Source organism: Artibeus jamaicensis, unplaced genomic scaffold, assembly GCF_021234435.1.
Source record: "Artibeus jamaicensis isolate MK-2021 breed Jamaican fruit bat unplaced genomic scaffold, CSHL_Jam_final scaffold_1964, whole genome shotgun sequence".
Classification (NCBI taxonomy): domain Eukaryota; kingdom Metazoa; phylum Chordata; class Mammalia; order Chiroptera; family Phyllostomidae; genus Artibeus; species Artibeus jamaicensis.
Window position 1 is genome coordinate 39317601 of NW_026522030.1, and position 25646 is coordinate 39343246.

Here is a 25646-nt window from a genome sequence, read left to right on the forward strand (position 1 = left end):
CTCTTGGCCCGTTATTCTCTAGTTTCACTGGGGTGTAAAACTGCCCTCTCCACTCGATCGGAAGTTCCTTGAGGCCAGGAGCTGTCCCTGTTTTTTAACAGTGAAGAGATGGAAGATCAGGAAGTTCTTGTCCAAGTGGACACCAGCCATCCCTGTAGTTAAGATGGACCTGTTTGTAATTCATGTGGTGATTCTTGTCATGGAAACTAGACAATGGAAAATTTTCATTCTCCTTTAACTAAATAATGCCAAGGTTGTTGTTGTGCAAGGAGTGGGTCAAAGTCATATTAACAGAGGAAATACCCTTTCTTCAAATATCATGAGACTGTGTTGCCACTGGAAAATAGTAACCCTCGCTTGAAGTTGCTTATTTCCTCAGTAATGGATGGAAAAAACCTGCCACAGCTCTCACTGGTGGGAACCTGCACTGCGATCTGATCACCCACCAGCATCTTCACCTACTAGACTGAATCTCTCGGAGCTGACAAAGTTGGATGCAGGAAAAACCACAGTGCCAGTGGAAGCTGTAAATGTTGGAGTAAGTAGGAGGCACCATGAAAGGATTGAGGAGGGCACTAAATACGGGGGCAAAGAGATGGGCTTTCCCAAGAAAGAGTAAGGACACAGGACTGAGGGTGTGAAAGAAGGAACTGCAAGGGTAGGACAGGAGAGAGGAGTGGGGCACACTGAGGAGCAAGGTCAAGAGATGGGGTTAATCATAGAAGAATCCCTCCTTCTTAGAACCCAACTGCGCCATCTTCCCTGGAGTGGGACAGGATCACAGAATCAAGTAAGGAAAAGTCAGTTTCTGGTCCTTCTTCACTCAGCTTTTCTATGAGGTTCATTATCATTCTTTAGTAACAGAATGCACTCTCTTAACCCACCATTGGAGGTGAGTGTTGCTATGTGAGGGCTTGGGAGCCAGCCAGCAAGGGCCAGGGCTGACTCACTGAGCTAAGAAACACAAAAAGGAAACCCAACATCCATATGCTCCTGCCTTTGCTTCAATCAGAGAGAGCAAGAAATACCCTTGTGTGACTGAAAAGAAGGGGCCCTTCTCCTCTGGAGCCAAGTGATATCACTTAGACATGCTCTTGAACGTAATTGTTGGCACTTCATAAATAGCTGGTAAACAAAGACAAGCATGTCTGTTAGATTGTGTGGCACACTTTATCCACAGTCTCAGGAAGGTACAACTGTCTCTTCTGAGTGACCAGGCTCCTGCCACTCCCCCAGACCATGGCTGACTTACCAAGGAAATCACTGTGATCTCTGGGATGCGAGGCACAGCCTCCAGCCCTGCGTTTCTAATGCTAATTTGCACTTCCTTGGGCTGGGGTTGCCCTCAGTTCTGTGGGGATCTACCATAGATCCTTCTTTTTACAAGGTAGCTTGGGTGGGTTTCTGCTTCTTTGTACCAAAGGAGCACCATCGGGACCCAACGCTCACGGGAATGCTGACCCCAGGAAACGGAGGTGAGGTGGGTGGTCACCAAGACTCTCTGTCCCTCCCTTGAATCTGTACAGCCTTGCGAGCTTTGCTTTGGCCCACAGAATGTGGTGAAGTGATACTGTGAAAGTTCTTTCCTAGGTCTTAAGAAGCTTGCCAACTTCTTTTTTCACCCTTGGGGAGCTCTGAGCCATCGTGGAAAGATGTGCTGTATTCTGCCATGTATAATGTGTGGCCATATTTTTAGCCCAAACTTTCAGGAAAAAAAATTCTTTTTGTTTTAATTTTTAAAGTCAATTATTTATTTATGTATTTCTATTTAGAAACAAAACCATTTATCATATTCCAGGGTATTATTTTGCATATAGATATCATTATTGCTTTCTACAGTTACTTTGAACACATAAGCATAAATCAAAGAATTACAAACATTTATATAGATACAGAATTAGTACTACCCATGTATAATGCACACTCTTATTTTTTCCTAAAAAATTTGGGCTAAACGTGCATCTTATACACAGCAAAATATGGGTAATTTTCAGAACCCAGTGTAAAATGAGAAAGCAGGGCCCCTTGTTTAAAAACATCTCAAGGCAGTGGCCACAGAGCATCAATACAACCAGGGGCTCTTCTGGGTGTAGGGCCTGTGTGAGTGCACTTGGTGCCCTCCTTTGAAGCCGGCCCAGCTGGCCACGCTGATGGAGTGACCTCATGGGAAGAGAGATCCTGGCCAGGTTCTACACTTCCAGCCATCCCCACCTGGATGCTTGACCTGGGAGTAAAGCCCCCCTGGACTTCCAGCTCCAACTAAGCCTGCTGATGAGATAGATGCATGAGTGCAGGAATGGCTCTAGGTGAGGCCAACCCAGGCTGCAGAACCACGAGCAAATACCTGGTTGTTATTCCAGTAGAGCTCACTAAAGCACGGCAAATGGGCATAGTCCGCAGGGCCACTTAACTCGGGGCGGTTTGTGTACACAACAGGTGACTGAAACAGGAGGGAAGAATCCAGTGCCTGAACACCTGCTGTGCTCCTGGGCGCGCGCTGGTGCTCGGCCTGTGCTGGCTCAGCTGGTCTGCACAACTGCCTGCGCTGTGACTTCCATGTACAGGAAGCTCTCTGGGCGAGGGCCTGGCCCACTGCTCCACAGGCCGTGAGTGGCAGAGGCAGAATTTGAACCTGGGGCTGACAGATTCCATAACCTCTCTAGTATACCTATAATGAAACAAAGAAAGGTCCAGAGAAGGGGCATGGACTCTGGAGACTGTTGGGTGAGGGTCTAATGCAGCCTTTTTCTAGTTTCCTCACAAATTGCGATGGGCTGAAATGTCAGACAGGACAGCGATCACCATGTGAAAGGCCCCCAATGGGGCACCATCACAGCTCAGCTCTATCATTCTGTACTGCACCTCCTGTGATGGGGGTGGGGGGCAATGGAAGTGCCCTACAGTGGGGCTTACTCTGGCGTTCTGATAGGGAGGATGTGAAGAAAATTTGATGTGGTTAGCTAGGGGTAGACACTGCTTACTCATATGTGCGTTATCCCCCAACAAACCTCAGGCGTCCATGGTCACCCAGGAATGTGTCCCGCCAATGATCTTGCCCTCAGAAAGAACAAGTGTTGTTTTCAGCGTTAGACTAAGCCACAGTTAATTAAGAAGCCAAAACAGCTGGCCCTATGTGATGGCATCCAACAAAAAAAGACTTTCTATTTATATTAGAATTTTATCTGCGGAGCCCTCTTGAGTGTCATCAACGGGTGAGTGGGTGTGTAAGTAGGTGCCTTTCTGTCTGCCTGCAGGTCATGAACTCATCACGCTAGGTCAGCCATGAGCTCAAGGTTAAATGCTAAGTCAGCCTCAAGCAAAACAGTGACATTCCACAGCACAGAGGAGATGCTAGGCAAGACAGCAATGTGGACGATGAGTGCAGTTCCGGAATCCAAGGTACACTGTTGTTTTATTCTCAGGCCTCCCTTTTACAAATTAGGGATTGCAATGAACTAAATGTTTGGGGTCCCACCCCCCAAATTCTTATGTTGAAACCCTAGCCCCCAATGCGATTGTACTAAGAGGTGGAGCCTTTGGAAATTCATCAGTACAGGAGTGCAGAGCCCTCCTGAACGGGATTAGTGTCCTTGTGAAAGGGACCCCAGAGAGTGTTCTCACTCTCTTTGCATCATGTGAAGACACAGAGGGAAGGGGGCCAGCCAGCTTCAGCCTGGAAGAGGGTTCTCACCAGACACTGAATCTACCAGTGCCTTGATCTCAGACGTCCAGCCTCCAACCGTGGGAAGTAAACTTCTGTGGTTCATGAGCTGCCTGGTCTACAGTGCTCTGTCTTAGCATCCCAAACAGATAGAGGGAAACAGCGATGTTGGGCCAATTGGCAGGTTTTATAAGCCTCCGCCTCCTGCTTAGATGAGATGTGTGAGGGTGAGATAACACGGACACGTTCAGCACGGTGCCAGGCCTCAGACAGGGACCTAAGAAATGTCAGCTGTTGTTTTGTTTGATGAACTAAGGAACACATACACTCACTCTTTGGCTGCCCCCTACTTCTCCCCTCGTCCTTTCTCTAAAAGTGTGTGTGTGTGTGTGTGTGTGTGTGTGTGTGTGTGTGTGTGTGTGTGTGTGTGATTCCTGCCTTCTCTCCACTCTCCGTCACCCGCCGCTTTGTTGCTGCCTCTTGCTGCCTGTTTCCCCGGTTCTCTCTGTCCCCAAGTTTCTTCTCCTTCTTCCTCTGAATTGGGGTTGACATGGGAGAGGTCAGAGAGGACAAAAGGCAGAGAGACATCAGTGTCCAGGTGACAGTGCAGCTCTCTGGAGCTGCATTGCCCATCTCTGAGGGTACCATTTCCCCAGGACTCCAAACAGAAGAGACTTCAGCAATCTGACGATGTCCAACCCCCCCCCTTTTTCATGGGTAAGGAAACTAAACCATGGAGAGGCACTTACATGGCCTCCCCACAGAGCTGGCCAAGGCTGAGCAATGATCCAGGCCTCTCCAATTCCCAGCCAATAGAAGGAAAGGCCGACCCCATGCTTCCAGCTCGCCCGGGGTCCCCTGTCTCCCAGAGCACCTTCTTTCTTGCTCGGCTGTGGAAATAGCAAATGTACCATCTGTGCATACTTATGTGCTCATCTTCCTGGATGAACAGCGATATTATAAACAATAACCATTACCTGTTTTTCCTGCAAGCTTACTATTTTCTAAGGAGTGCCTTAAGTACCAATTTCTTTAATGGATGTTTTTCTTTTTGTGTTTTCTTTTAACTTGCAGCATTGGAATTAATGTCTGACTTCTAAGCCAAATTGAGCAAAAGCAAAAAATACAAATCTGTTTTCTAAAGTTTTATTGCCCCCAACTTAGTTTTGTTATATGGCAAAAAAAATAGCTTTCCCATGGCAAAGGATGGGCCGGCCATCGCCGGTTACCAAAATGAGGGACGTGGCTTGGACTCAGACGGGTCTGCAGGGCCGCCACAGTGGCAGCAGGGAGCAAGTCACAAGGAAAGACCCTGAAGCCCTGGTTGAACCAGAAAAAGCCAGTTTCCTTAAGCACAGACATCAACAAGTCAGGGAGCCAGGTACCCAGAGACATTACTAAAAACATCGGCACTGCCTTAGTCAGCCAGAGCTGCCATAACAAATGCATAGGCTCGTTATCTGACCAATCTGGAGCCCGGGGAGTGTACGACCAAGGTCCTGGATGACTCAGCTCCCAGGGAGATGTCTCTCTCTGGCTCCTAGATGGCCGACTTCTTACCGCGTGCTCAAATGGCCTTTCCTCAGTGTGTTCCTACAGAAAAGGAGTAAGATCTCTCCTCTTACAAGGCCATTAATTCCATGATTAGTGGGATTAGCCCACCCTTGTGACCACACCTAACCCTAACTACCTCCCAAAGGCCCCATTTCTCAATGCCATCATGTTGGACATCGGGGTTTCAGCATGAGAGTGATGGGGACACAAACATTCAGTCTCTGACACCAACCCTGATCACAGATGTGCAAACCCAAAGCTCACTCTCTCCTGTTACCACAAGGTCACACACCTGTCACCAAAATACACCAAGGGATCATCTTACAAAAAAGGGAGGAGTAGCCAGTTACCTTAAAACAAGAAACCGAAACAACTCTTGAAACCAAAAATTTCCTAATGACAGAGACTAAGATCTGGTTAATATTGGTCAGTGCAGCGAAAGCCAAGGAGGATTGGAGGCATCTGCAGGAAACAAATCAGCCACATTTACTTCGTACACCACACGTAGTTTGATAAGTTTTTACCCTGTTACATGAAAGGAACAAATCACCTGTGACTCTACTATCCTATCCACTGCATCTTTCGGGTATTTCTTGTCTGCTTGTTTTACCTATGCCTGATTATTTTAAATAGCTGCAACACATCTCCATGTAATTTTATATGGTACTCTTTGTAAAATTCATCACGATCGCTTTTGTCATGCTGCTCTGTGGTCTTCCTAATCATCAACATTACTGGCGGCATAAACTGTCAGTCTAAACCCTTGCAGCTGCAAGCAGCATAAAGCCAACTCCAACTACCTCAGGACAAGAGGCAAACACTGGAATTGCTGACGGAACTACAAGAACCAGGCGGCCCTGGACTCCTAAGTGCTGGGAGCCAGAGGCTTGTGTCACCGGAGTTCTTACTACTCATTCTCCTTCTGGGCTTCTCCGCACGATGGGGGCCATGCCACCTGCAACTGTGGGGTCAGTTATACAACCCTCCACCAAGAAGGGAGGGCAAAGTCTTTCCAACAGAGAAATGTCAAGGAAGGCCTTTGACCTGGGTCATGTGTCCGTCGTGGATCAATCACTGTGATGAAAAAAAGGGATATGGAGGCTCTTTCTGAGTTGATTTTCCAGTTTCTTAATGGGGAGGAGGGGAGGGTGGCATGTTAATAAACAGGGGTGATTCTGCAACGCAAACGGATTGAAACAGCTTATTGTTTTACATTTAGGTTGTATCTGATTCTTCCGCTGTTTGAAAAGATGCTGTTTCAATGATTTACATGCAGACTTCCTCTTCTTTGGGATTTTTTACTGACGAGAGAAGGGAACCTCTGTGTATTGGTTGCCACTGTGCCAGGAGGCCAGCTGCATTGGGCACCTTCCCAGTAGCCGTGCTGCACAGCAGGTAAGGAGAGGCCAAGGGGGTTAGATGGCTCCCTTGAGGTGGTTTGGTGACAGTGACTTGAAAATGTGCATCTTAATGAAGATCAATGGGTCACCGCAAATACTTCTGAAAGAATATAAGAAAAGCTGCATAGGATAAAAACATTAGATTTCGGGGGGGGGGGGCTGCAGATGAAGGAGAAAAGAAGAATCCTAATAGTTTTTCCCTCTTCCCACTGTGGCAGTTTTCTTCTCACGCTAGCAGCCTGGGATCTTCCTGACCTCTGGCTCGCCCACAAGAAGCTCATGATGACATTGTTTTCAGAAGCCGATACTGTATCCTCCTGTCTCTACTTGCAAGAAAATAACTGGGCTCCCAGTAAGTACGGTTGGTGTTAACAGTGATTTATGATGTACCCAGTTCTCCAGATGGCTCTTCACATACAGATTATTTTTCCTGAAAACAGAAAAATACAGCACTTTTTTCTCATCAGGTTATAACAGGTCTACAATCCACTCCGTCAAAACTAGAACCAAAAGCTTTGAAAGAGTTCCCTCAAGACAGAGAGGAACACAAAAAACACATTCCAGCTGGTAAATAATTGCTGGGCTTGCATTCCTGTGCATTCAGGCACAAGCTGACTTCTGTACAGCATAAAACTGTGAAAATGTCTAGGTTTAATGGGGCGTTATGAGATAAGATCTAGTTAGATCGATCCTATCCTCAGATCACATCCTTCTGCGGTGCTGGTACAGCCTGGGACTCTCAACTTACCCAGAATCAGATGAGCTCGACAGACATCAGATTCCAAGATGCCTGACAAAGTTCAGTCGTAAGTACGAAAGGTTAGACAGACACATGCAGCCAGGATTCCACAAGAGTGAAGACAAGTATTTGCCAAGGTCATTTCCGGATGACCACAGTTGCAAAGTCAAATGTGGTTCTCAGTTCCCTGTCTTCTTCCTGAAGAACAGGTTAGAAAATGTTCCTAAAAGCCTGTATGAATCTTGTGCTGGAATGCCTGGGAGTGGAAACGGTATTCAGCAATCACCAATGAGCTACCAAAAGGATTTAAAGTAGTTAACCTATAGTAGGTTAATTTCAGCTGGTGGCTTTAAGTTATGATCTTCATTCAGGAAGAATTCTTTTAGTCAAAGCTTTCCACCAAGGGAACCAACTTCCCAGCACTGACACCACAGGTCAGGAGGCTTCCACTACAAATAAAGAGCAGAGATTTATGAAGGGGTCTCAGGGTCTGCAAACCACGAACACAGCCAAGCGATGTACCCAGAGTGTTCCAAAGCAGAAAGAAAAGCGAAGAGGTCTTGTACATTCTTGAGAAGAAGCATGCTTCGCCTCTGGATTGGTCTGAGATAATCCATAGTCTCCCGGGTGTGCAGGGTCTTGGATAATGGTTGTCAGGTGACCTGGACACATGACCATTCTTTCCTAAGATGCCTTCGGGGAGTGAGCAGAGGGTTTTCTGTAGAATGGATAACTGGGGAGTTAAAAAGCTTAAGTTCCCAAGCTAGTTAAAGACAAAATAGAATGATTTCCTCATGCCTCAGCAACTCAAGTTTAGTAATTTAGCAGCTTGACTACAGTGACTCCATTTTATTTTTTCGTCTGCTCTCCATTCTTCATAAGCTGCCTCTGGAAGCATAGGCAAGAGGGCGAGTATTGGAGATGTTGTGGGGAAGACCCAAGAGCTTGGGCAGCTGGACTTACATTTTGGCTCACAGGCTCAAATGCCTTTAGGGGACAGGCAGATAAATTGTATAAAATATTAAGGCATTAGGAAGTAAATTAAACTGCAAAGGACTGAACAGGCACGTCCCACCTATAGGCACCCAGACTTAATATTTAAAAAATCAAGGACTGGCCTGGCCAAAAAAATAAAATAAAATAAAACAACCCCATCTCTGCAGGATTTGGCCTGTGGACCAAGAGAACATTTTGCCACTTCTGTACTAAAATACCCTTAAGCCTTCTTTGACTTCTGGGTTCTGTGATGTACATGGATATAATGTACTCTTATCTCTGAAGACCCAAATACTTGTGTTAACCTTTGTGGTAGGAGGAGGCAGGGTATGAAATATAAAAGGTGATCTCCATCCTCTAGAAACTCAAAAGTATCTTTAAACATGATATGCTCATACAAAGTCTACTAACAATGCTTGGCAAAAATCATATCAAGGCCTGAATTCACGCAGAAGAAGCTCTGCTAACTCACATCTAGATTAGTCCACAGAGACCTGCAGAATAGGCAAGGCTTAATTTGGGCTGAAAAGAATTAGCGACATTGAGATAAATGGATAGTAGACTTGTCAGATGGTGAGAATGATAAAAGAAGAAAAAAGCCAGAAGGTAGTGGGGAGAAGAAAGGTCCTTGGATCCTTGTAAGAGACCTCACAACCTTTTCCCCAGACTCTGGAACTGGCTTCCCATCACTCACTCTGTTCTGAGCCTGCATCCTGCAGCTCCTCAGCCTCCAGCCTCCCTCTTACCTGGAGCCGAAGCTTTTCCTAGTACCCCAGCTCCCCAGTTCCTCTAGCGGGGCCCCACCACCTGCAGGCAGAGCCCTTAGAGCTCCCCTTCTGTCGATTGCTCCACCCTAATCCTGTTTGCAGACTCATCAACAGGCTGCAGATCAGCCACCTCTGGGACGTTTACCTGCACTATGGCAAATTAATTCCATTTTCACGTGAGTAGGGTAATTCTATTTTTTCACTGATGAGCACAAAGTGAGGAAGCAGAACCCATACTCAGAATTTAAATTTGCCTTTGAAACTGCTTGTTTGTAGCATGCACTTAGTGGCGTAGCAGTTGTCATCCGTGGCTGACAGTGACTCACTACTCACAAGGTGCCAAAGTCTGAGCTGAGTTCAGGGCGCACACGCCTGCACTCGCCTCCTCATAACAACCTTTAAGGTGGGGCCCGTGATTATTCCCTCTTTAGTGGTGAATACACAGAGGCTCAGGGGGGTAAAATAAGGTGCCCCCCAGTCATATAATCAATGAGGGGCGCAGATTCAAACCCAAGTCTTCTGGCTACCATCAGCGATTGCACGAGGCCACCTCCTGTCACTGTGCCTTTCCTGTGAGTGAGCCAACCCACACTCCACAGCTCAGGGCCGCTGCTGGCCAGGCATATGATGTCAGCGTGCCTCAGCTCCCCCAGAAGCACCCATTGGACATGTAAATTTCTATGTTTTCATACAAATAAAATTGTATGAAATTTCATACAATTCACTACAAGAGCAGTCATTTGCTCTTCAGATAGTTTCACATTCTGACTACATTACAGTCACCTGTAGCATTTAAAAACTATTCAGCCACCACAGATGCCTTCCCTCCAGCCCCTAGAGACTCCGCTGGACTTGGGTTTGAATCAGACACTGGTGTCCCTGAAGTTGTCCCCTGGTGACCCTGTTGTGCAGGGCACAGGCAGTGAATAGTGGTTGAGAGCCAGGGCTTGGGATCCAATTTCTGTAACCATGAGCCAGTTATGGTGCCTGGGGGGCCTCAGTTTTCTCCCCTGTCAAATAGGAATCACAGCAGTGTATGCTTTGTTTTATTGTATTTATCCTCACCTGAGAACACGCCTATTGATTTTAGAGAGAAGGAAGGGAGGGAGAGAAAGCATCAATGTATGAGAGAATCATCTATTGCTTGCCTCTCCTAAGTGTCCGACCTGGTACCAAACCAACAACCTAGACATATGCCCTGACTAGGAATCAAACTCACAACTTTTCAGTTTATGGGATGACCCTCCAGTGGAACCGCACCAGCCAGGGCATAAGTGTACACTCCAGAGGGCTGATATGAGGATCAGATGAAATGGGGAAAAATGGTACTCAGTGCTGTTAAGTCTCCGGGCCTACCCCTACAGGCTTCCTTGATCCCTAATGAGACTGAAGTTTATAGTTTCTCGTGCAAATACTCCACTGGTTGCATAAGAAAATGCATTTTTCCTATTTTCCACGCAGGTCTCCTGACCACAGCACAGAGAAAGGGGCTGGGCAGGCTCTCAAACTTGTTAGCTCTTTGGGAGGTGAAAGGCAAGTGCTTTTGAGTGGCAGACAGCTGACATACAGGTGCGAAGTGACTGGGTAAATGCTCTGCGGAGTGCCAAAATCAGGGGCGATGCCAGAGAAAGTTCTCTCAAGTTCACTAAAAACAACAGCGGCTGTGCAGCAACATGGTGCCAGCCCCACAGATCCATCTGTGCCCATCTGGAGCAGGTAGGGTGTCAGTTTGCACCCCTGGGAGCTGCACCTTCAGTCTGCAGAACCAGGTCAGTGGCTGCTTACTGCTTCTGCCCCAGGTGAGCTGAGAGAAGCCACTTCCCTCCCATTGGAAGCCAAGGGTTTCAAGGACACTGGCCTTGACTGTGAGTGGGGCCTGCCAACCACATTCGGACTTGTTAGAAGCCGACAGTAGTTAAAACTTCCGCCTCACAGACAGACAAGGCAGAAACCCCTGCAAGCCCAGCTCTGCCTCAGACTAGCGGTACTGCCTTCATTTGCATCTCGGAGGCAGTGTGCTCACCTGTGAAAGGTGGACACGATTATCCTCCTTTTGAGGTTGTTGTGAAGATGAAAAGAACAAGGGACACAGCGCTCAGCACAGTGCCTCCACTCTCAGCACTCTGGATACGTCCACTTTTGTCCGATGTCGTCATTCTTCAGTCAAGCGAGAAGAGCCTAAAGCCCTGTCTCTCACTGTGCCCTGGAAAATCAGTTAAACTAGAGCTATACAGCTCACTCCAGTGCATTACCTCATCCCTCTTTGGGGCCCATAGTCACGAGCATTGGGAGTCAAGTTTGAAAGCCACAGTGAGAAGTGAGATAAAGGGTGTACAATGACCAAAACTAAAGGTGGAGGATTTGTTTCTGGTTCGTTCTCAGGGAGCATGGGGCCGATGGCTTGCTGAGGGGCACACGGAAAGGTGATGCAGGACTCCTCCCACATCTCCAGCCAGCCTGCCACGGGTCCCCACCTCGGTGCCTGTGCTTTGGACAAAATTGACTTTGTCCAAGTCTCCTGGGTGTGCACACGGTACTCGGGCCTGGCCGGCCTGAGCGTCACATTGTGTCTGACCCAGTGACAGGTTCAGCAATGGGCATGTGACCCTACAGAGCCAAAGAGATACAAGAAAAATCTGTTTTTAAATGGCTTTATTGCGGCAGAGCATATACCATAAAATTACCTTTTCAAGTATACAATTCAATGATTTTTTTTTAGTATATTTACAGAGCAATTATCACAACAGTCTGGTTTTAGAAGATTGCCACAACCCCCAAAAGATGTTTCACACCCATTTGTGGTAACAAGGAGACTTTAGCTGAGGAGCTGGGAAAGATTCCCGCATTCCTTCTGGCTGGGCCTCTGCAGTGATGTTGGAAAGAGCCTGGAGCCACGAGGGGCCACGTGGAGAACTGAGACTGAAACAGTAACTGCAGAAGGAGGATCCAGGAGGTAGAGAAAACGAGTCCTGAAGTCAAGAGTGGAGACTCTGATCAAACCAGACCTGAAGCCTGTGCTTCCCTTGGACTTTTCAGCTGCAGGGGCTAAGAAGTTCCCTTGTGTCTTAAGCCAGTTTGACGTGGGGCTTTCAATCTCCTGCTACAGGAATAATTTCAGACTCTAATGAGTCTGATGCCTTGCTGAAACCTTTGTGAACTGAGTTGACAAAGGCCCATGTTCAGATCTGTTGTAATTACAGAATTATTTTACACACGGCCATAGAGCCGTTTAACAAATGAGAATTCAGCCCTGCTGGGAAAATTGCTTTCCCAGGACACATGGCAGCATCTGAACAAAGCCTCCGCTCTGTGTACTGCTGGATTCGATCTCGTCTCTCTGCCTCCAGTTATCATCATCATCATTGCCATTATCTCTCATAAGATGTTTAATATGAAACAGACCTTATTTAAGTATTTTGCAAACATTAAGTCACATAATCTTTACAACCAACCACTCTACGGGTAACTTCTGTTATTATTCCCATTTTACAGATGAGAAAACTGAAGTCTAGAGAGACTAAGCAACTTGTCCAAGGTCTTATAGCTTAGCACAGCGGGGCAGGACTTGGACGCGGGTCCACCGTCCGCAGGGGCCATGTAAATGGCCTTCCTGTAAATTCTCACCAACGTCACGGCAGCTTTTAATCCCCATTGCGCTGGTCTTTTATTCAGAGGCACTGCCTTTCTCTGAACTTTTAGTTCATTATAAAAATAGAAAACAAGCAAAAGCCCCAAACATATTCAATAGTCTCTTCAATAACATAAAACAGTTTTTAATCTAGCCAATTTCCAGGAGTCATAAACTCTCATGGTTTTTACGGCTTTGTCCTGCGCTTCTCAACACACAGTGCAGATAAGGATGATTCATGGCAAAAGCCTTGTTTTATGCCTTCTCGTCATGGAGCACTAGGGGAGGGCTCTGCCTTTTTCATTTTAATTACTATTTAATGACATAGTGGTTGGTATTGAATATTATAATTTTATATGAAACTTTACATTTCATATCAGTCAACTGACAAAAAAAGTTAAAGACCTAGAATTTAAGAAACCACTTATTGAAACAAAATATACACATAATAAAAGTAAAATAAACGCTTTCTCTGATACTTTGAAATCACACGAGAAATGCACAATGCTTTGGAAGCTCTGAAATGCTACATGAATGTAACATACCATATTCTTCAACATTTTGACATACATTGTCTCAGCTGAGCCTTAGCTAAATTGTGTGGTTGGATGGGGATTATCTGGTGAAGAAACGTTGGTATTTTTAACAGCAGTTCTGTGGAAGGCTTTTATTCTTATGTAGGGGAGTGAAATTTATTTTCATGTAGGAGTATCTTGGTCCTTTAGAAAATTCAGCTGGTAGGCGCTGGCCAGTTCGATTCCCCATGGGGCATATACCTGGGTTTCCCTCCAGGCCCCCAGCTGGGGTCTGCAAGAGGCAACCGATCACTGCATCTCTCACACACTGGCGTTTCTCTTCCTCTCATCTCCCTCCCTTCCTGTCTCTCTAGACATAAAGAAATAAAGTCTTTGAAAAAAATTCAGCTGGTGGTGTATGTAGGATGATTGGGGGTGGAGGGTTGTAGAGAAGAACCATTGAGAAGGCTGCTTTCACAAATACCTCAAATATGTATGTTTTATAAGTACAGGGTCCAGCAAAAGTAACACCGGCTTGAGTGTGGTTGGTAGAGTAATAATGTGGGTATAATAATTTATAGTTTTAATGTGAACATTTCACCTACAATGTCATATGGTGATATGTTACATAATTACATGCTTACGGTTTTTTAATGAAAGATTTTGTAATAAAAAAGGGGTGTTATTTGCGCTAGACCCTGTATGTCGAGTTCTGACGCAGTCTTTGAGACTGACTTGGATCCTGGGGGGCAACAGAACTTCGTTTGGAGTTCTAAGCCCTCGTTAGAATGAACAGGTCATCAACAGGACACCTGAGAGCCTTAAGCAGAAGGGAGAGGTAGATAAGTGGAAAACTGGGGGATGCGTGTGCTGGGGTGGGAGTGTGGATTGGAGGTACTGAGGTGGAACCTGGGCAGATTATCCTGGGCAATTCTGCCCAGTCTTCCAATGATGGAGGTGGGCTAGAGCCTGGCTTCCAAACCCTCCCCCAGCGACCCCTTACTGCTGAAGGCAGCCCAGTACCCACAAGGGGCTGGGGTACAGACTTCGGCAACTTAATTTTTAATTCTTCCTTTTTTGTTGTTGTTTCTTTTTGTGTTGTAGCAGTTTTATTTTTTAAATTAGTGTGGAATTTGCATTTCAGTGTGCATGTAGCTTGTATTTGACTTCCTGATGAAGGGAGTGCCTGCCTTGGGGACTCACGAAAATTTGACAAGAAGTCAGCATTTTGTCCTTCAGATCTCAAGCCCCATTTCCCCAAACTCTCATTTCCAGGTTCCTTCCAAGGCCTTGCGTAATTATTCCATATTCATCCTGTACACAAAACAGTCCAGTGTGCCCACCGGCTTCCTAGGAACACAGTGCTAACTAGCTAATCTGCTCTGTGAATCCCGACAAATATGGGGGCACCCTGCGGACGGTTTGTGGGTGACTCGTGTGCATTTTGATGGAGGTGTTTTCTGCCCTCGGTGGAATGCCCTCACACGGTCCCCTGTGGCAGGAATGTGAAACCTGAGAGGAGGGGGCAGAGCTGCTGGGGAGGGAGGCTTTGCAGCAGGCCCGGTAGTGTAGTGCCGGGCTGGTCACAGCAGGCTTCTTCCACCTTCACTGCCCTTTCCTGCAGGGGGAGGAAGAAAAGAGACAGGCTAAAATTTTCATTCATCCTCAGATTATTTTATTCCAACTTGGAAAGAGAAATCCTGGACTTGAGCCCTGTTTCCACCACTTACGAGTAGTTTGAGCTTGGCTGTGTGAGCTGATCTCAGTTACTCCAGCTGCAAAGGGCAGTTACAGTAACATCTTCTCTGTCTCCTGTGCGGGAGAGAGGGTTATTGGGAGAACACAGAAGTCAGGTCACATGGGAAATGCTTCTCATTTGCTGTGTAAAGAATGGAATGCCAGTAGTGACCGCCACTCTCATTGGAGGTCAGGATTCTAATATAGCTCTCTGTGGACATGTCGAACTTTGGTGTTATGGGTACCAGAGAGCCTCAAACAGTATTAAGTGCATTATTCTAAGAATGGCATGGCTTCTGACACTGTATTTTGCAAACCACTGTAAATTTGCAAAAGACTGTAAATTTAAAGATAATACAATGCTGCATTGGCTTGTGTGGCTCAGTAAATTGAACACAGGCCTTGGAACCGAAAGGTCGCTGGTTTGATTCCTGGTCAGGGCACATGCCTGGGGTGCCAGCCAGGTCCCTGGTTGGGGGGGGGGGCATGCGAGAGGCAACTGATCGATGCATCTTTTGCACAATGATGTTTCTCTCCTTTCTTTCCCCTCTCTCTAAATGTAAATAAATAAATTTGTTAAAAAAGATAATAGAATGCTAAAAGGGAAGTGTTCTGGAAAATTGAGGACCTATGGTTGGCAAAGAGGTATTTTTTTTTTTAAAGTACTGGGCTACGGACTAGGAGACTTGATCTCTAGTCCCTCCTCTGTCAGTGACCTTGAGCCAGTGTGGCACCGTTCTGGGCCTCTCTTCCCCCGATCTGTGAAATAAGGGTGCTTGACCCACTGTTTCTTCACAGGGATGAACTGGGGAGTCACCAGGGAAGATACCCAAAGGCAGAACTTTATTTTGTTTTTCTCGCTGTGTTTCCAAAGTATATGAAAGCAGTAGACACGGGGTAGGTACTCAATAAATATATATTTGTAATGAATGAATCAGACATTTTGAACATGCATAGGCCTGGCTCCACCCCTGAATCCTCGTGCAGTGCGGGGTAGAAGCTGTACCTGTTCTGAAGAAGCCCTCTGGGTCATTTTGCCAAGCACCCCTGGCTCAGAACCACTACACTCAAGAAACCCCTAAGGTTCCTTACATGTGAAGTGGTCAGATTTAGCAGATAAAAATACAAGACATTTGAATTTCAGATAAACAATGCAAACTTGTAGTATAAATATGTAGCATGCAATATTTGGTTGTTGCAACTTACAGGATTAGGTAAGGCTACCGCTTAGGCTGAGGGTTAGGGCCAGAGAGCGCACTGTGACACTGGCCCAGACTTGGGAGTCGGGCAGATAGACTTGGGTTGAGTCTCTGCCCTGATTGTGTTCTTGACAAATGGCTTAGCTTCACTGGACTTCATAACTACAGTATCTGTCCTATATAATTGCTAGAAGTGTTAGAGATAACACAGGTATGATGGCTAGCACGTATCTAACAAAGTTTAGGTGTTATTACTGAAGTCAATACATTAAGTTGTTTTAAAGAAAAAACCTTAATATTGATGAGACCTTTATTGAATGGACTGTTCACTCATAAACTGGCCTTCCGAAATGACCAAGCTTATAGTTAATATTCCAGGTAGACTTGGAAAGTTAGACTGATGGCTGACCTTCCGTCTAACAATACCTCTGTGCCCGGGGAACAAAGCAAACCGAGCAGTAGTGGATTATACAGGATAAATAAAGAGAGGAAGTTCTTTCATTTCACTCCTTATGAAATGTCATTTGCTGAAGTTCCTTTCTCTAATGTCAAAGGTAAATATTTGTTCAGGTTTTGTAGGGTCACTCTACAGAGGGGTAGGCCATTACTTGGGCAATGGAAGTACTTCAGTTCTGACCTAGCTTATTTCTTTTCTAGGTTAAAAGCATCTTTTGTTTCTACAGTTTTTGTTGTTTTTAGAAATTTCTAATACATCTTCTCTGGTTAAAAAATAAACACATATGCCAACAAATGTGGAATGCTCATTTAAAAAAACCAATTCTCTCTAGACACATGTATTTGGACAAATATCTCTAGATAATTTCATTATCAAATTTAAAGAGGTATGGCTGGAAAGTAAATTGACCATTAAATTTTCAGCTGAGTTCATCTGGTTGTCAGCTACACGCATTAAGCTCCCTCCTGTCATTACATTGTTTGTCTGACACGTCGTATTTGTTGTGGAGCCTATATTGTATAGCAGAGACTGTCGAAGGGCTAGGGATCCCCAGTGAATGAAATAAACCCAACTCCTTGCCTTTGCAGAGCTTGTGTTCAGGGTAGACAGAGACATGAAAGCATACTAAATGAGTGCATCCTGTAGCACATGGGCAAAGGAGAACGAGCGATGGAGCATGGGAGTGAGTGATGGTGGCGGCGTCGCATTACGGTAAATGGTGGGCCTCTTGGGGAGGGTGACCTCTGAGGAGAGGAGGTGATGGAAGGAGCCGTGCTGATGCTGAGGGCGAGAAGAGGAATGTTCAGCACACATGACCTAAGGCAGGAGCCGTCTGGAGTGTTCCGAGAGCTGCAAGGAAGGCAGTGTAGCTGGGGCAAAAAGAGGGAAGAGCAGAGAAGGGGGAGAGAAGACAGGTTAACCAGTGTAGTCTTAATCATGATAAAGGCCTCAGGAATTTAACCTCCAATTTTTACTCTTTATTTGTTTACTCCGTGACTGCTAGGAAATTCTGAATTACTTCCTAGGAATGATGGTCCTGTATTTGTAAACCGTGAGTAGGTTAGAGATGTTTCACAAAAATATGACTAGAGGGAATCAGTATAGCTTAGTGATGATATATGTGCTTTAAACAATCTGAGTCCATAGTCTGACTTACTGTGCCCCTGAGCAAGCCACTTAACCTCCCTGTGCTTCAAGTTCTTCCTCTGTGAAACGAAGCAACCACAGTGCCTCCTTTGCAATTGTGAGTCGTAGGAGAGGGTCCACGGAAATTATTTAGCATAGTGCTTGGCACATTGAAAGTACTAAGGAAATATGTTCATTTTTACAAAGCATAATTAGGGGGATTACGTGTTTTTGAAATATCTATTTCAGTATATATCTGAAATGTGTATTTAATAACTAAAACATGCTTTTGAGCAAAAAAAGTCCTATTATTGTTATTAATAATTGTGGTAGCCAGCCTCTAAGATGATTCCCCAGTGATCCCTGTCTCTGAGTATCAATCCCTAGCCCTTCTTTAGTCTCCCACATTGTCCCAGGATCTATGAGACCATACAATATAGCAGAAATGATGGTAGGTCACTTTTGAGATTAGGTTATAAAAGCCCAGGCTGGTGTGGTTCAGTGGATTGAGTGCTGACCTGTGAACCAAAGGGTTGCCAGTTTGATTCCTAGTCAGGGAACATGCCTGGGTTTTGGACTAGGTCCCCAGTAGGGGGCATAGGAGAGGCAACTACACATTGGTCTTTCTCTCTCCTTTCCCCCCTCTCTCTCTATAAACAAACAAACAAACAAACAAACAAACAAACAACATCTTTAAAAAATAAATAAAAGACATTGTAGCTATCATTTTGGCTGTTCTCTCTCTCTCATTACTTGCTTTGGGGGAAGCCAGCTGCCTTACCAACAGCAACCCTGCCAAGAGGCCCTCTATGGAGCAGGTGTGAACTAAGGCCCTCTGCCCATACCCGTGTGAGTCACAGCCTTCTTGGAAGTGCACCCACAGCTCTGGACAAGGCTTCAATGACAGTAGCCTTCATTGACATTGTGACTACGGCTTCATGCGACACCCTGTTAGATAGATAAAAGATGGACCACACAGAATGGGGAGCCCTCCTAAGGCACACAGACTAGAACAGCGGGCAAACATGTGCGTTGGTCAGATAAGCAAACTGCCCTTGAGCCAGCCTGAGATGGTGAGTGCAAAGGAGCTGGGTGCACTTATTGGTTAAGATAATAGTAATAATAGTTTTCTAGAATTCTGTATGTTTCCTGCCATTCCTAGGAATGACAGTAGACAATAAAATCCTATATGTAACTGCCTTGGCTCCAAGTCTCAAAGCTGAATTTCAGAGAGGCTGCTGACCTGAACTAAAGCCATTGGCCCCAAACCCTGCGTCTGCCTCCTCCTCTTTCACTGTTCTTCTCCACCGCTTTAGCTGTGCTTTATCAGGCTGTGCAATTGTGCCTGGAAAAGAAAAGTTGCCTAAGCCCTTCTTTGTTGGAATTTAACACTATGTTACACATACCAGGTCTCCTTTGAATACGCGTTTGGTAAAAGGCTCTGATGTGACCAGATCAGGGAATCCTTGTTTCTCTACCTTGGTCAATCCTGGTGCTCGACCTTGGACTTTACCCACCCACCATCCTGATAAGTTTTGAGGACCGCTAGGTAAACAAGCTATCTTTAACATTTAAAAAATAACTAATGATTAAATGGAGCTACACTTAACTGTATCGAGGAACATTAAATGTGACTAATTCTAAAACCGCATCAGGCTCATGCCCATCAGTTTATTGAACTAGATGAAGTCCTGCCATTGGAGAGAACAGTCAACAACACTTCTTTAGTGACAAGACTGAGGTTATACTGACATCATTGCTCCTTACCAGGTTTCAACTGTGATAATCTAATTGTCATTGAACACGGGGCAGCCTCAGGGCCCCACCACTCTGGAAGACTCCCCAACCCTTTAGCTTCACTCAGAGAGCCTTCATTTTTATCTCCCATTAAACATTTCTTTGACAAAAAGACTCTGAGGCTCAAAGGCAGCTCAGTTATATGAAAATTACTGGGTTGGAGGATGGTCATATGAAGTCAAAGTTAAAAGGTCACCAGATCAAGGTTTCCTTGCCAAGGAAGAAAAAAGCTTCAGTGACAATGACTCAGTGCAAACTTATCACCAAAATTTTTTAAAGAAGGCTATGCATATGCCATCCCAGATGGAGGTGACTGGTGCCAAGTTCCGACTCTGCACTCCGGCCGCCTGCCTTTGAGTCCTGCCTCTGCTGCTTCCCACAGTGTCTGCCTGCAGGTATTTCAACCTGCCCAAACCGCCATCTTTCATTTTACAAACTGTGGATAGTAACCATGCCTACCTCACAGGAGAAGAAAGAGCTCAATAAGTGTTTTCCATTATTAAAATTACAGTTTAAACCATAATAATACTTTGTATCTTCCTTAGGCCAAAGTTAATTTTGTATGTGTGTTAATTCCCCTAAGAGACAAGTAGCTTCTTGGGATTCCTCATGTCCTTTATAAAGCTGAACCTAGTGTTTTGGGCACAGTAGGTCCGCAATAAGTATTTGTTAAATAAGTAAGTGTTCTATATATAGTTGTTCTGCAGGGACAGGCTTGTACACCTAATCCCTCCACTTAGCTTCCCAGAAGAATGCCCTATACCTTTTGAATCCTCTATGAATATTTTATAATAGTAACAATGACATAAAGAAGATCCTAATTGTGAATAAAGATTACTCTTAGCTCAAACTTCATGAACTAGGGTCATGTCCTTTAGCAACACATAAAATGTATTCCAACAGGGCTCCAGCTTAGCAAACTGAACACTTACTTGCAACATAACTAAAGCAAATGAATCAATGCATCCTTTACCTTCCAAAGCGTTAGTTCCAGGAACCATAAGGGTGAGACTATTGTGTTATAGGTTGAAATAAATTAGGTCCTCTTTTTTTTCTAGACTGAGATAATTACCTTATGTGTTTTCTGACACCGGCAGCAACTGGTTTTGGCGTCCATTTCCTAAGCTGAGTAGGGCCACATGATGTCATTGGGGCAATCTCAAATAAATAAATAATCTATTAAAAAAGGGCCCCAGGAAATTTGCTATGATCTTAACGGTCGCTATACCTAGGAGATGGAGCCATAAGTGATTGGCTCCACTGTAAGTTATTTTTTCTTTATCCTCTTAAATATTTTCCCAAAGTTTTTTTTTTCTTATAATGGGCATGTATTGCTCTTATAGTCTGAAAAACTATTGTGTTAGCTTATAACATCAGTGTTAGCTTATGTTATAATGTAAATATATATATATGATTATAAAATTAACATGTTTCAAAGGACACTATCATGAAAGTGAAAAGACAATTCACAGAATAGAGGAAAAATTTACAAATCATATATCAAACAAAGGACTAGTATCTCTTATCAGATTTAAGTAAAGACCTCTTACAACTCAATGATAAAAATTTTTAAATGGGCAAGGGGTTGAATAGACAGTTCTTCAAAGGAGATATACAGATGGCCAATAAAAATATGAAAAGATGCTCAACATCATTAGTCACCATGGAAATGCAAATTAAAACCAGAAGATATCACTTCATACCTACTAAATATAAATGATCAAAAAGATTAGAGTAACAACCGTTGTCAAGGGCTCGGATAAATTAGGACCTTCACAATGAGAATGTAAAATAGTACAGGCACTTTGAAAATTTTTCAGTTCCTCAAAAAGTTAGAGAGTTACCACTGAGCCAAGAAATTCTACTCCTAGCCCTGGCTGGTGTAGCTCAGTAGATTGAGAGCGGACCTGCGAACCAGACAATCGCGGTTCGATTCCCAGTCAGGGCACATACCGGGGTTGCAGGCCAGTTCCCACAGGGGATGCACAAGAGGCAACCATACTTTGATGTTTCTCTCCCTTTCTCCTTCCCTTCCCTTCTAAAGATAAATAAATTAAATTTTAAAAAAATAAAAAAAAAGAAATTCTACTCCTAGATATACACTCAAGAGAAATGAAAACAAATATTTACACAAAAACTTGTACATGAATGTTCATAGCAGCATTGTCCATAAGAGCCCCAAAGTAGGAACGACCTAAAATGTCCATCAATGTATAAATGGATAAATAATGGTATTATCTGTACAATGGAATATTACTCAGCTATAAAAAAGAATGAAGTACTGATACATGCTATAGCATGGATGGACCATGCAAATATTATTTTAAATTTAAGAAGCCAGACCCAAAGTCTGCCCTCTGTATGAAATGTCCGGAACAGGCACATGCATGGAGAAAGAAAGTAGATCCCCGGTTGTCTGGGGCTAAGCGTGGGGAGGGGGTGCTGGGGGGCAACTGCAATGGGTTTTTTACTGGAATGATGAAAGTGTTCTGGACTTAGTCACGAGGGTTGCGTAACTTTGTGAATGATGCAAAGTCAGTGAAATATACCCTTTAAGAATACACTTGTGGTATATGAATTGTATACCAATAGAAAAGTGATGAAAAGTGAAGATATTCAAATATAAATCCAGTAAAAATTCAGAATCTGCCACACGTGATTAGACCTGCCAACTTTTGAGGGTGTATGAAATAAATGCTTACTAATAATAAGGAAGGAGAAATAAAGGGTGCGGGCACTTTGTGTAAGCAGGAGGCCCCCTCATTTTCATTCCCCACTCATCACCTTGGGAAGAAGGCTTTTTTAAAAGTAGAATCATAGATATTTGGGGTGGGGTGTATTTTAGAGAAAACCTACTGAATCCATGTACCTATTATACAGACGAACAGACTGAGGCCCAGAAGGAAGAGTTTATTTACTGTTGCCCAGTGAGCTGGCAAAGGACCTAAGACTAAAAGTAACATTTCCCGTCCCCAGTATCTTTGAGTTGCCCTTCGCCTGTCCCCTTAACAGGCAGGGACCATCAGTTTCAGGAATTTGCATGTCTTTTGCCATCAACAAGTGGAAGAGCGCTGATTTCCCCATCTTCCCCTCCCTCAGAGGCCAGCATTTCAACTTGTGAGGTTCGATGGCTCTTCACTTTAATCTATTTGCAAAAAATACTGTGACGTGTGCAAGGTCCTGCTGAGTTGCGCTGTGAAGGAGCTCTTAAGAAAATCAGTAATTAAAGAGCTGGCATTAATGTTTTTTGTTTTAGTAATACTTGGTTTTTGTCGGTCCTCCTGTCCTGTTTATTGAAACTGTCTTCGGATTGAAAGACTCAAGTCACAGCTTCTTAACCCTTACTCAGTCTCTCCCGCGCCCACTGAAATTGCTCCGAATCCAGTGTCCTAGTTCAGTCCTCAGTTCCCGAGGCAGGCACCGCGTTTTCTTTGGAGTTCCCCAAACATCTGCGCCCTTCTGGACACGCACTTTTTCCTTTCAACGGAGAACTCTGTTCTGAGGCCAAGCAGAAGCGGACGCACGGAGACATAAGGCCGGTCCAGGGAACAGCAGGAGGTTTTTAGCCGCCTCTCAGAGACTCTCTGGCTCAGGCACCTGCAGCGAACGAGACTCCTGCACGCTCCGGAATCCATCTCTCAGCCCGGACCAGAAAACAGGCTGGCAGCACAGTGCGAATTCTTAGCGGAGTGGAAGGAGGCGGCAGTAAAAAGGCACTAGACGGGAGCGTCGGCTTGCCACCCCTGCGGCGCCCAGGGTCAGAGATAATAGATCCGAATTAAGGCAAGTTTCACTGGGGGTGGGGGGGTGGCGGGGTCGTGAGGGCGCAGGAAGAGGTAGGGGGGATGGGCTATTTCCCTCCGCTGTGGGGAAAAATAAACACACGTGGGCAGAAGGAACGTGCCGGGGCGGGTTCCAGCGGTGCGGTGGCCGGAAGGCCGGGCGCGGCCGGGAGGTGCGCTAAGGTGCTCGTGGGCGCCGCGGGCTTGGGGCCGCGCGCAGGCGCAGTGAGGCCCGCGCCGGCCGGTCTCCGGGTACAAAGAAGCGCCGCGGAGAGCCCGGTGCCCAGGAGGTTTAAGGGGCCGCCTGGGGTTGCCTCCCGACCGCTGCGGGACGCTGCCGCAGTCACTTCCCATCCGGCGTCGGAAGCTTACTAGTCTCCCCCAACTTTGCTTCGCCTTAGTTGCGGGGCCCTGGTAAATACCCTGCGTTTCGGAGTTTAATTCTGGCGCTGGCCAGCCGGGGCCGGCTCCGCCCCCTCCGCTCCGCCCCTCCTCCGAGTCCCGGACCCCGGCGGAGCCGGCCAGCCGCCCTCCCGGCGCGGCAGGTTGGGGAGAGCGCCTGGAGGTGAGTGGAGCAGTGGTCTGCACGGCGCTGTTTTCACCTGCGGGGTGGGCGCGGGGGCCTCGGGGCTCCGATCTCTGCCCGGGGCCGGCCTCAGCCCAGCCAGGCAAACTTGGCGCGCGCCGGGGCGCACGCCGGGGGTGCTGGAGCGGAGAGGCAGCCCAGAGGACTCCCTAGCCCTCCGTCCCCTCGGCAGCTCCGGAGCGGGACTTAGGGACGGAGTCATCCCTGTGTGGCGCGTGCACTGCAGCCGCAGGGCTCGGCCTGTGTGGAAAGGTAGCGCCGCGCGCCGGGCTCCGGGCAGCCGGGAAGTCCTGCCCCGGGCCAGGGCGCACTGCACTTTGGTACCTCCAGGCCCTTTAATCAGCTCGGGATGGGGCGAGAGATTCTCTGAGACGTCTCCCCGCGAGTTCTCGACCACAAGAGGGACTGGCGGTCGACCCCGTTATTATTCTGTCCCAGAGCAGCAGGTGGCCTGGAGTCGCCCTCAGCTGACTCAGAGATTACTCGGGTCGGGGGTTGGCGGGGCCGGGAAGTGGGGGAGGGGTGTGGGAACTTTTGGCCTCCAGTCTCACGGAACCCGGTCTGAACAGCGTGGGCTTCTGGAGCATCCGCACGCAGCAAGTCGAGGGAAGGGGCAAGTGTCCTTAAGCGGACTTGGTCCCTTGAACGCCCACCTCTAACATGCCACTTAGGCAAACGCGCAGGGAATGCTGCGCTCAGGGCAGCTACCTCCTGCCCTTGACCGTTCATCCCCTCCACCTGGATCCCTGTGGAGTTTTCAGAGGCAGCTTTTCGCGGTGAGTCCTGCAGGTCAGCTAGAACTGCGCTGCACTGGGGGACTTGGTGAGGGCTTTGGCCGAGTTAGCGTGAAAAACAATCTATGGCGTCCCCCAGCGCTCGCTCTGTGCACGTCGTCTCCACGGAGGTTCATCTTGTATTCAGTGTTAATGAAATAGTATGTCAGAACGAGGGTGCTAGACTAATAGGAAGGTTAATGATCCAGATCTATAATTGTGCAGTTTCTTGCCTTACCTTCATCCACCGCCCCCCCCCCCCCCCCCCCATCGCACCTCTGAGCTGGATTGAAATCAGGGCCGGTTTTCTTTTTTCATTCATGAGTTTATTCAGCTTGGTTTTAATTTTTTAATTAACTTTTTTAGTTTTATTAATTTTAGAATAGAGAGACATTGTATAATCCCTGACCGTGATGAACCCCCAGCCTTGGTTATCTGGTCCTTCTAATCAGTGGAGCTCCCCACCAGGGCTCAACTTGAACTTTAGGTGGTGTCTAGCATTTTACCTGGTGGTTGTTTGTTTCTTCTAGCTTCTTGTAAAAAAGTTGGTTGTTGGGCACTCTTCCAACTTTAATTTATTTAAAAAGTGAAATAATAAGCATGCCATACATTTGCCCTTTTAAAGTGTTATAATTCAGTGGCTTTTATCATATTCATGAAGTTATGCAGTCGTCCTTACTACCTAATTCCAGATGCTTTCCCAAAGCTGCCCTGTACCCATTACCTGTCCCCGGTTAGTAGTCATCCTCCCTTCCCCCTCCCCCAGCCTAGTACTCCCCCATTTTAAGGTGAAGTTTTCCCAAGATAGAGATGAAGAAAACTAAGCAATTATTAACTTCAAGCCTTTTCCACCCAGTAGATTTTGGGAAAGAAAGGTGCTGCTACTGAGGCAGTGGAAGAATAATTAAGTATGGGCAGTCCTATGGCAGG

The 25646-nt window shown here is 46.1% G+C and overlaps 1 protein-coding gene and 1 long non-coding RNA gene across 5 annotated transcripts in view; both read left to right on the forward strand.

The window, feature by feature from the left end:
• Positions 1 to 3265: 3265 nt before the first annotated feature.
• LOC128626059 (uncharacterized) lies at positions 3266 to 13017 on the forward strand. The gene is made up of 4 exons (XR_008389943.1): positions 3266 to 3399; positions 6435 to 6610; positions 6834 to 6967; positions 11837 to 13017. It is a non-coding gene; the product is annotated as an uncharacterized LOC128626059 (long non-coding RNA).
• Positions 13018 to 23621: 10604 nt separating this feature from the next.
• Positions 23622 to 25646, forward strand: part of KANK1 (KN motif and ankyrin repeat domains 1) — a 191589-nt gene continuing 189564 nt past the window's right edge. For all 4 annotated transcript variants that reach the window (XM_053656238.1, XM_053656240.1, XM_053656239.1 and 1 more), the window contains exon 1: positions 23622 to 23922. The gene's annotated coding sequence lies outside the window, so the exon portion shown is untranslated. The remainder of the gene's footprint in view (positions 23923 to 25646) is intronic.